Below are 12016 nucleotides of genomic sequence, written 5' to 3' on the forward strand. Positions count from 1 at the left end.
CACACAAAATATAGTCTCCAAAATCTGAAGGCCCAAATACACTGCTCTATTGCACAGAGGTACATCAATCAACCATTCTCCCACTTCCTTAAGAGCCAGCTCCCAAATACAGCTTTTTTTTTTTTTTTTTTTTTTTTTTGACAGTGATTGCAGAGCTATGAGCTGTCTCCAGGAAAAGAAAAAAAAAGGGGCAAGGCAGGAGGTCAAAATTTTTTTTTTCCTCAAGGAGCCTCAAAACCCACTCTCAGGCAGGACTCATCACAAAAGCTATGATTTGTAATGGAGAAGGGCTGGAAGTCAGGAAGATGCTGAGAACATTTCATGGCCTGCACAGCATACACGGGACATCTGAGAATAGATGATCAGGCATCTTTATGACTGTCTAGTTACCGTGCCCATCTAATTACCTACTGGGAAAATTCTATCCATCATCCACTGCCTACCTCCAGTGAGAACAATGCTACTGCCCGCTCCAGTTTCCCAGTCAGAGCAGATTGCCAGGAACAGTAGCAGTAATGACATCCCCTTCTGTCCTCACAGGAACTGAACACAGAAATAGAGCTGCTGGGATTCTTCTGCACGCTTTTGCCAGCTCTGTTGCCAGGATCTAGCTGTAAGACAGACTGGGACCAGAGATGACTTCATAAAGGAAGGGAAAAAAAAAAACACCCCAGAACAACCAGATGTGCCCGATAATTGAGAAAGGAGAACTTTTCTTGGATACAGCTGTATGAAACTTGCAGCATTATGCAAGAAACAGCTTTAGCTAAAACATACAATGGGACAGAAGTCTCAGGATTTTGTTCCTGCTACTGATCCTTGTGCGATTCACTTCACTCATCTATCATCTATGCCTTGGTTTCCCAGGTCTACAAGGGGATGACAGCACTTTCCCATACCTCGGTGGTTTTGTGAGGTTTAACCCTTATTAACATTTGCAAAGCAGATTGGGACCATTGAATGGACGGCAGAACAGAATTTTTCAAAGTTTATTACTGGAGAGAAAAATATGGGGAAAAATATCCCAGCTAGGAGCAGAAGACTCTGTTCCCCTCCTTGCTGTGGTAGCGTTCAGCTCTTTGGGACCCGTTTCACCCTGCTCTGTAAGGCTGATCTCTGGTTCAGCTGGCTCTGAACAATCATGCTCTGCAACCACCTCTCTTCATAGGCATTACAAAAGGTGAGCAATATTTATTGGTTCGAGCAGGGCCAAGGGCTGACATTAAGCAAATTTCAAGGGTTATTTGAAGTTAATTGAGTTTAATCATGTAATGATTTTATAATTAGTCATAGTTCCCAGTCTTGTACTGAAAAAGTCACGCTTAAGAATTATTTAAAAGAATATTAAAGCCAATTCAAAATAAGCAGCAGGAAATTCCATCGGTGACTGGTGGGAGCAGGTGAGGGGATCACAAGGTGTGCTGGCCACATGCACCAGCTGCTTCAGTGCACCGAACCTCTGCCTTTAAGCGCAGTGAGCTGAAGTCCCAGCTGGGGACTTGCACTAAGGGTAAGGAGAGCAGTAAGTTTCCGAATATTAGTTATGCTGACTTGGTGGTATTTCTCACTGGCAAAGAGTTGGATGGATCCTGCCCCGGGGGAAAAGAAACTTCTGAGGTTTTCCAGCTCGCTGGAGCCAGGTTCACCTAGCTGATTCAAAAGCAGGCAAAGGCCAGGAAATCGTATTTATACATCCTCAAGACATTGGACCTATCAGTGGAAAACTGTAATCCTTGGTTATATAGGGGAAGGGAAGTCCTGCAAAAGTAGTTATTCTAGAACTTCAAGCCAGTGCTTGGAAGTTGAATTTGAAATGCAATTAAAAAAAATCCCATGAAAATGGCATGCACAGCAATAAATGAGGCATAAACAAGATCAACACCAATGAGTTCAGGGAAGTGGTGACAATAAAAAACCACCTATTGTATCCTCTGCAAGACAGTTAGGACAAGTGGAACACAGCACCTCAGGAAGTAAACACAGATCTTTGCTTAGGGCTAAAGGACTCAGGGGTCATGCAGCCAGCTATCTGCTTCGTAACAAGCACCGCATCTCCTCACTTCCCACTCATCCAGGACACCCTTACAGTAACGTTACATGGCCTCAAGGAGCTGGGTTTCACCAGGTGGTATGTGATATTAAAACACAGCATGGAACGGTGCGAGACTGCTGTGGGATTAAGCGCGTGCATGTTCCTCTTGAGAGCAGAGGGAACGGGCTCATCAGACTTGCATATTTTCACTGTGTGTATCTGAGTCCTGAACACCATGTCGTTGTCTACATCTAAACATTGACGTTTAGATGTAGAGCTTAGGGATATGGTTTAGTGGGGCTGTTAGTGTTAGGTTAGAGGTTGGACTCGATGATCTTGAGGTCTCTTCCAACCTAGAAATTCTGTGATTCTATGTGATATGTCACTGAAACAACGTCAGTATCCCCCCAGGAAGAGAAAACCCACTGCTTCCAGAGACTAAATCGGTGGGTATGGCTCCCACCAAAGCTGCCCCAGTAGTAGCTGCCCAGAGTAGGCAGCAGCACGAGACCCACCTGCAGCTGCGACTTTTGGGGTTGAGAAGAAGGTCAAAATATACGGCTAATCCATCTCAGAGAAACAACAGAATTTCTCCCAGCAACACAAACTGTGTTCAGTCCCATCCCACTCAACAGAGGCAAAAGCCTCCTTGTGCTTTCCATGACAGCCCACTTCTCTCCCCTCTCAAACCCTCCAGAGGGACCAGTGCCTGCCTGGCCCCTTCCCCTGGTCTTGTCCCCAACAGCCTAAAAGGCACCCAAATTCAGTTTTACCTATGCAACTGAGAAGCCTTGTGGGGATGCTGTATGATTCTGTGTCTGGGAGGCATCATCAGGTTTCAGCACAGGGTCACACTCTTCAACGTGGCATGGATGGCACTAATGTTACGCTCCAGTCTTCCTGTGCACAGCAGCACAACGATCAGCCCCGGGCAGGTCCCAAGGAGTAACTTATCTGGATTTAAGAAGTCCTGAAAAACAGTTAAGCATTTATAGGTAACAGTTCAGTAAACACACTTACCACCCTGCACAGAGACATAATTATTGATAAAATTGTACTTCTTCTCATCACCCACTGATAATTCTTTTATAATTGTCTTGCTTATTTTCACCAAATTACAGAACTGACGTGTCCCCAGCCACTTGGCAATGATGAGCCACATCCAGGAAGCAGGACTAGCTGGGGCAATTTTTTCCTTTTGAATACTTAAATTGCGTGGAAAATTCAGCCAAGGAAAAATAATCAGAGAAACAAACATTCAGAGCAACAATAAGAGCGGAGTGCAACACTCTAAAACTAAAATATTTTCATAATTATTTTTCTCATTTCAAAAATAAGATTTTAAAGTAATACCATCCTAGCTTTAATCACAAATATGTATCATAAGAATGCCTATTATAACTTGAAATGACGGGTTCTGCTTTTACTGAGGAAGAAAAGGCTTCCGTGATAAGGCTGTGAGACAAGACTTTGAGAGCAGCCCACTAAATATTACGCCTTCATCCCTTTACACAAAGGAATGCCTCGGAGGCAATGCTCTGCGTGTGCTGCCACCGGACCTGAGCAGTCATAAAACCTGCCCAAACCATCACACCACTGAGCGCTGCCTGATGCAAAACCTCGGGTCCTTTTTGAGAGAAAAGCAACAAGGAGAACAACAAGAGGTCTGAGGACAGCTGCGCTCAGTAGGGGCCACGCCATGGGACACGCAGTTTTCCCAACAAGAGCAGTATCAGAGGCAGGCAGCTGGTGGGGATTTCTCTCCGAGCATGCCCACCTCCCAGGACAGCTTCCAAAAGCGAACTCCTCAACCCCAAAAGGCAGGGTTTCAAATGAGGAGCCTAGCAAAGACTTCTTTCCATTTTAAAGACAATCTTCTCCACATCCTACCCTCTCCCTACAGCCATAAATAATACCAGTGTATTACTTAATGATATGACTTATTTATTATTTATTTAAATGATTTATGCAGAGCCTATAGCCTTAACAACTATAACGATAACGATTCAAAAACCAGAAGCAACATGAAAAGGAGATGCTTAAATAATTAAAAGCCTCCCTCCTTTCCCGAAAGAGAGCTGAGGAGCAGTGTGTTTTTCTTTCTTTAGGTTTTTAGTTCTCCTACAAGTGAAAGGGCAGAGTGCCATTGGCTAAATGCTGGCTTAGCAAAGGAAAAACAATAAATCAGAACAACCAGTCTTAGAGAAGCTCTCAGCTAGCCTTTCCCATCCGTGCATCTCAGAGGAGGGTAAGTACCACAGGACCTATTTCACAGAAGGTGAAACTGAGGCCACAGAGGTGATGTAAATGGTCCACGGTCACCCAGAAGTTCACTTGCAAAGCTGGACATAAATCTTCTCCTCTTCCATCTATTAGACCAGACCTCCTCCACCAAGCCACACTGCTTTCATATTTTCTTGCCTTGATTTTTTTTTTTCTTTCGGGATCTCTGACTTTTCTGCATTTTCCATGTCTCTTCTTTACGTCCTTCTCTCTTCCAGCCCCCCACTCCAAACATTCCTCCTTCCCTGGCAGTCTTTCCCTCCAACCTTATCCCTCCTGGCAGTCACTTTTTACCCAATTTTTCCAAAGAGGTTTTATCCTCTGCAATTAGGCAAATACTTGGCAACTCACAGTGCAAGTGGGTAATTGAGCACAGTTGTAAGTGGATTATCATTGAAATGACTGATTTTTCACAATGCAGAAAGCTCAAGGCAGCAACAGGGTGCTTTGCAATTTAAACATTGTAAAGAGAGTGAAAATATTTTCAGGTTTCATTTTAAAACTTTCCAAATACAAAATGGAAGCCTATTCCCCAATGGCAAGGCATAAATACACACTGTAAACTCAAATCACCGCATGTTTGCCTAGTTCTATAAGGGGAACAGATGAATTATCAGAATCAGACGTTACAGCGCAGCTGGAGCAGTAAAAAATAATATGAAATTCTTAAAGATCTTCTGGACTACTCTTCAAAACAACAAAAAAGACAGAAGTGCCTTGACATATGTCTTGAGGTGCAATGAAAAATTTACTCTAGTAGACTGACAAGTATCCCCAAGTGAAAACCCTAAAAAATTAACTTCAGAGATCCCAAAGTTTACACCTGTGTTGTGGAGCATTAATAGAAACAGCCTTGAGAATTCATGCATGGTGTGGATTGGAAATTTCTACATCCAAACCCAACGGTTCTGCAGTCTAGGGATCCTCTCTGTCAGTTTAACACAGAACCAACTCTTTATCTAAAGGAGTCTTTGAGTTTTTAATTGATTTAATTAGGAGTACAGAATGAGAAATGCCCATGGATGTTTGAATGGTTTTGTTTGTTTTAATGTACTCAGGACACTGGACTGGTATTTACTAAACCAGTTCAATATCCAGCCCTGCCACAAACTTTTTGTGTGACCTTGGAAAAGTCATTTAGGTCTACTCATCTACATTAGGAAGCTAATCCACCTAGATAATGCAGAGAGAGACAGGCACCAAAAGAGTGGGGAGGCAGACCACCTAAATTATACATAAAGATATTACTTTCTCCTACTCTTCATCTCCTCTATTGAGTATTGCTCGTTCGATGCTACATTATCTTTATGGCATAGACTTTTCTCCCACCCCCAATAGGATCCCAATTTCATACACAGTCTCGAAGTATTGCATTAATTCAAATAAAAATACAAATTCCAAATACTTATATTTATCTCATCAGAGCTGCTTACATTTAAAAGACTTAACTGTCACAGTGAACAGCTCACAAACAATCTGCAAACTAAGAAGGAAAAATAAATACAATGTTTTGTTAAAAGTTGTTTTGAGGAATGATTCGAAAAACCACAATCAACACAAGGAAACCACAGTCTGCCCAGCGGCCCACTGCACACACAAAGAGATATGAAGTTTGAATGAAAAAATTCATAACTTAATCTGCCAAACTACCTTCCTAATTCTCAGAAATAGCAAATAAAGGAAAGCATTTGTGAATAAGAAGTATCTGAGACTGGAAGCAGGTGCATTAGATATGGTGGACTGCAAAAGCAGACTCAGGCTGCTGGAGACAGGCAGTCGCAACAATTTCCAGTGTCAAAGAAAAATCTGGCACCTTGTTAAATATTAATAAGCTGTCAGGGTCAAAATGTTTAGGTCCTCCCAACTCAATCACTTTCATTTCTACTTCTCAGAAGCCATTCAATTGGAAATACCCTTTCCTGTCTTGCCCCTCCTCATCCTGCCATCTCACCCAGAGCCATGTAAAATCAGAGGAATATGGACAGTAAATGAGTTGGTAGCCAAATGATATTTTTGTCTCCCCTGCCTTTGCTGGTTATTTTGTTATTGTTAGTGAGGCACAGAAAATGTAAATACAAGAATAAGAACAATGCGAAGAGTTGGTTTAGCAAATCTCTGCTGCATTTTCTGCAGGTTAGTGTTATTGATTACTGACACCTAAGGGTCTGACACATAATCAATAGACCTCATGACCCACATATGTGACATGGCCTGTGGGGGCTTTAGAAACAAGAATGAACATGGCAGCTCCATCCGAAGCTTTTCATATAATATTTATTTATTTATTTGCAGGCAAAGCTGTTTCTACTCAAATTACTGTCATGGTGAAAACTGGTGTCAGAGGAGTTTGCTCATTTCTTCTCCTGGTACCTGAAGACAAGAGCAACAATAATAACTGTCAGTGAAACAAAAATCAAACTCCACATCAGCAACCGAGGAGCTGATGCTCCCTTCCCTCACTCAATTAGTTACTCACAATGAGAACTAGTCATTTGAAGGAGAAAGAACTGCTTGAATAGGAGAACTTACCTTCATCTTTATGCAGGGTGCCAGAGCAGTGCAAATTAGCGTGGAAAACACAAGTTCGACATCAGATCAGAGGGGCTCTTTTCTGGTGCCCGGTCCTCAAAGCCAGACGAGCTTTCTCTCTAACCACTTTGCAGAACACCACAGCCTCCTCCAAACATAATTCTTTGTCTCATCATTGTCTTAGCTGAATCCAAACTGGTCACTCAGGATTACTCCTGGGTCTCAGGAGCTACTTCAGATGTGCTCATTTCCTTGACTGTAACACTGTTTTTGGCTGGGATTTTACACTCCCAGAGCTTGCTTTCTTCTCTCAGGTGACTATCTTCACTGATTCTGAATAGTCATTATCTTCTCTCAACACTGTTCCCTTTTGGTTTGAGCAGTCTCCGTGCTGAATTCCCATTTATGAAGACTTCAAATGAAGACAAAGATCTGAAATTCTCCATCTGGATTTTCAGACATTACTGAAGTTCTTCCTCCCTTTTCTCCAACTTATTCTATCAGTTAGCTGCCCACCAGCCCCACAATTTGCTTCCAGTTTGGTTGTGGTTTTGTTCAGTTTTACTGTCTGAGGGGCAATTGCTAAACATTAATCATCACGCTGTAGTTGCGATACATTGGACATAAGCAGGCTGCTTCTGTTGGCACCTAAGATAAATGCAGGCATTTAACTTCATGAGCACAACGAACGATTGAAAGCACTCATTAGAGTTCGGGAATGCTGGCTGGAGAAAGCCGGAAGACCAAGGAAAGCACCATGTCACCTGGTGGTCTGCATACGGCTCTGGGTGTTCATCCTCACCCACAGACACTGACAGACAGCAGGGGTGGCACAGGCTGAAGCTCAGCAGGTGGAAGTCTTCGGCTAGCCTCCTGCTACTGGAGTGCTGTGCTGCTAAGGGACACGTGTTTCATTGCTTTGGTAACTCACTACATTAAGCAGATAAAGTCCTACTACTGCGAGGCACCTTCCCAATCACGGCAAGTTAATTCTCTCCTGGAGGAGCAAAACCATGCCAGAAAAAAACTAGACTGTTTCATAAGCAAGCAGTGGCTTTCATACGGTACCTGCCTTTTCACAGCACTGCAGCCTGCTGCCAAACTCAGCCCCAGCAAGCACTTGGTGGGGCTGTCTGAGGCCACGGATGGCAGCCTGCTGTTCTCATCCATGGGGACTTTTCAGCCCAATTCTGTCCCATTGACACTTCCCTGGCATGTTTTGAAGGAGAACATATTTCTGACCCAAAGCTGCACGGGCTTCCAGCGTTCCTTCCAAAATGCACGGAAACACACTGCTGGAACCAGGCAGTTCCCGCCGAGAGCAAATATCCAGGACAGAAACCAAGATCTGATGGCAATCCTTTCTTATATTAACTGTCCTCCAAAGCACCTCATCTTGAGATATCAGTCAGCAAAAGTCAATTGAGAGCCTGTTGACAAGTCCCTCCACAGTCCTGTTCCCTGCGCCAGCTGCTTTGTCATGCTGGAAAGATTTCAGTTCTAATAAATTCTTTGTCAACACGAGCAAAGTTTTTATTAGGCCAGTGAAGCATGCATTCCCTAATGCATGCACCATGCCACACCGTGTTGTACAGGGGTAAATGCTGCTTCAGACAGAGGTAGAAATTAAGGACAGGAGGATGACCCACACTCACCTGGTGGCCTTAAAGCCACGACAGTTCTTTAGTGGTTCACTACAGCTCTCACTTTGCAGAACAGTGAGGATTTCAGATGCTCACCTCCAAGCAAAGCTTGGCAATTCAACACTTTCCACTCAAACTCCAGTGCTGTTCTGCCCTTCCTCAACAGACGTGTTGATTCCTGATGCAGGGCAGCTTCACCTCAGTGCTGTGCTCCACTTAAGGGCAGGTGGCATGTAGTGTTGAGCACTCTTGGTCTGTGAATTGTTCTGAATCCTTTGGGATGGAGCATACTCTATATTTTAGCCACACACATCTCACAAAAGCCAACTACCTACTTCTTTTTCTCTAGTTTTCAATTTCTTGCAAGACACTGTTATTTTATGGAGAGCTGAAAAATACCCGTAAGTAAGTCAGAGGCAAATAATACCCATTCACTGCATCACTAGAAACCCTATGAAGATTTTCTCTTTCCACAAGACCCAGCAATATCCTGCATGAGAGATGGCCTGCTGCTATCATTTCAGAGGTGCAATCTCTTTCTTTTTTTTTTTTTTTCTCCTCCTTCCTGCTGCAGAAAATTCTTCTCCATCTCCTTGTAAACACTATTTCTGCTTTACCCTGTTGTGTCGCATGGGGAAACATTGCTGGGTGCAGGATCTTCCTGGTATCTATTTTACGCCTCCGGGAGTTTTCCAGCAGCCAGCAATAATAAAAGAGATCACCATGGACTGTGATGTGACCAATTACAGCAGACAGCAGTTATTTATAGCAAAGTCAGCAGCACTGAAGCTTTAACACCAGCCAGTGCACCCCTCTGCTTCCCATCACCTAGTGCATACGCTAGCATCCTGAAACACCCCGCGTAGCAAGGAGTTTTAAGGCAATTACCTTGGTGCCTCATGAAGCTGTGGAGACACATGGCATATGCCCACAGGACAACCAAGGGGTAGCACTTTACATGCATGGTATCTTGGAGCTGCCACAGTGCATTTCATTTTCATAAATTGCTGACCTCAGATGTCACTTTCATTCCAAAATCCTTGTCCGCCTACTCAGCAGCATAGCATGTCAGGGCACAGCACAGTTGACGTGTGTAAGACCCTGTAACACACACTGTCCTCATCCCTAGCTCTTCGTAAAGTCTCTCTTCTTATACAACCTGCTCTAAGGGCTGTCCAAACACCGCAGCACAAAGGAGAACACACTAGCCGGGTTCCTCTCTGAACTTCCCTAATCATGAAATTAATTAAACTAGTTGATACAGCTTTCACTCTGCTGATGCAATCACAGGTGGAAATTCCACCAAAAAGCTGCAAAAAATCTCAGCAACCAAGCGGGTTATGTTACTTACACGGGGCACATCCTGCCTCCATGAAACCCTGCTACAAGACTGGCAATGCTGATGGTCCCTAACACGTCCATGCCCGTTCTCAGAGCTGACGCACAGGATCAGGGCAGTTTGGGTCCTGCAGTTTGCAGCTCAGGCACCTGAGAGCAGTAACTGAAGAAATTTGGATTCACAATTTAATTTTGAATTAGTTTCCTTCTGGAATTTTTAATACACTGCAAGTGCAAAGCTGCTCTTGGAAACTGAGGGAAAAAGTTCATGGCCCATTTCTGAGGTGAGCATTTACAGCTGAGCACGCTGCAGAAAGAAATGCAATATTGCCATCTACTGTCCAGACACAGTAACAGCCCCTCTCCATCTGACATACTCGGCTGAAGATGAGATCAATGTTTCAGGACAAGGAATCTTTTAATCATAATGAAAATGTGTTCTTGACTGATCCGAGGTCACATTACATTAATACAGTCTTCAAAGCTTTTTTAATAATACAATTAACGATTTTTGCCATACCATTAAGAGAATTAAAGACCAAAAAGCTTAAGGGGTATTGACCTATTCAGTTTCAGTTTTTAAAATAACCTCAAAGCAACATGGACTTTTTTTTTTTTTAAAACACCACTACCCCCTTTAAACTTCCAGATACATAATTCTTAGATGTGTTGTCCTATTTGTGTTCATGGATATTATACTTTTAGTAAAGATTTGGCTAAGCCTGTAGAGGGGATCTCCATTCTGATTAGCTAACCCTTTTTATCTCATGAACCAATAGGTCAGGCTAGGACAGCTTACACTACAGTAAGAAGAAAAACAACAACATTAATTAGTAAGGTTGAAACCCCAGTTTGGTGCAGAAAGAGACGCACTTCCACAAAGGAGCTCTAATTCATCGCCCTCCATTCCCCAAGCCAACATCCTCATTCTCTTCCAGAACCTATCATCTCACTGAGGCACATCTGTGCCTCTGCAAATGACTTGGAAAGCTTTAAGGGGATTTAATAAAACCCAAAATATATCCTGGCTAATTTTTACTCACAGTGAGTTCGCTCCTCAGCACCAGAAGCCACAGATTCAAACAGCATTTCTCAACAAGTGGTACTATGAGTCAGTTACTAAGCTTAGTGTGAGCATCCTTGGGTCCAAACAGCACCCTCAGCAGCAGCGCAGGGTGGATGCTGGCTCTCATGAATAATCCACCATCAGGACTCAGCAGGGCTCAATCTACCCAGAGGCTGTGGCCGGACAGCCAGGTCTGATGCATGCTGCTATGGTTGTTGTACAAGCAAGGTCAGCAACAGAAAGCAGCAACACTGAGTCTCACCCTGGTTGAGTTCCAGTAGAGATTTTAGCCCAAATGGCATTATATCATGTGTCTTTATATCAGCTGACTCCTATTTTCAGTTGTTTCCTTTGCCTTTTTTTTTTTTTTTAAGGCATTATATATAAAAACTGGCAGTCCATGCTTATTTAAAAATAAGGGAAGTGAATCTGGGGTAAGTAATTTTGAATCAAGTGCAGTTATTGGCAGGGTTTTGTGAAGGTAAACACACTTGTCTGAGGCTCCACACTACTCCTGGGCAGGATACAAAAGGAGAGAAGCAGAACTGCGTCTGCGCATGAAAAATTGCAGATGAAATCAAGGGACCGTGTAAAATCTATAACAACAATGAAGAACACAACTCAGCTCACGTCATCACTGTATGAGCTTATTGTCCTGTGCAGGGGTTCAACCATGAGATCTGGCAAAGATGATTCTTTCTGATCAGCGTTAAACCAATCCGCTGCTACAAATACACAGAATAACCCAGCATCAAAGCTGCCAGGGTAGTCTCACCCCACACTTCTGGGCTCTGAGCAGCAGAACACTGCCTGCCTCCTGGATTTCTAATACCAGTGGGTTTTCCCCTTGGCTAGAACACGCATGGTTGTTTGTCCTGACCCTGATAAGTTGAGAGGTGAATTATCAGAATATTTTACCTCCCCTTCAGACCCCATCGCCAGCATGGCAGGGGACAGGGAATCACCTCTGTCATTGTAATTACGCTGCATCAAAGAGACTGGCTGATCTGAGAGCGTGCCACTGCAAGGCTACGACCAGGCAAAAGAACAGAGGCAAAAATCAAGCGCTTCTATTGCTTGCAACTGATGTCAGCTCTGTCTTTGGTAGAAACCTGCCTTCCCATT

This window comes from Anas platyrhynchos, chromosome 11 (genome assembly GCF_047663525.1).
Source record: "Anas platyrhynchos isolate ZD024472 breed Pekin duck chromosome 11, IASCAAS_PekinDuck_T2T, whole genome shotgun sequence".
Lineage (NCBI taxonomy): Eukaryota > Metazoa > Chordata > Aves > Anseriformes > Anatidae > Anas > Anas platyrhynchos.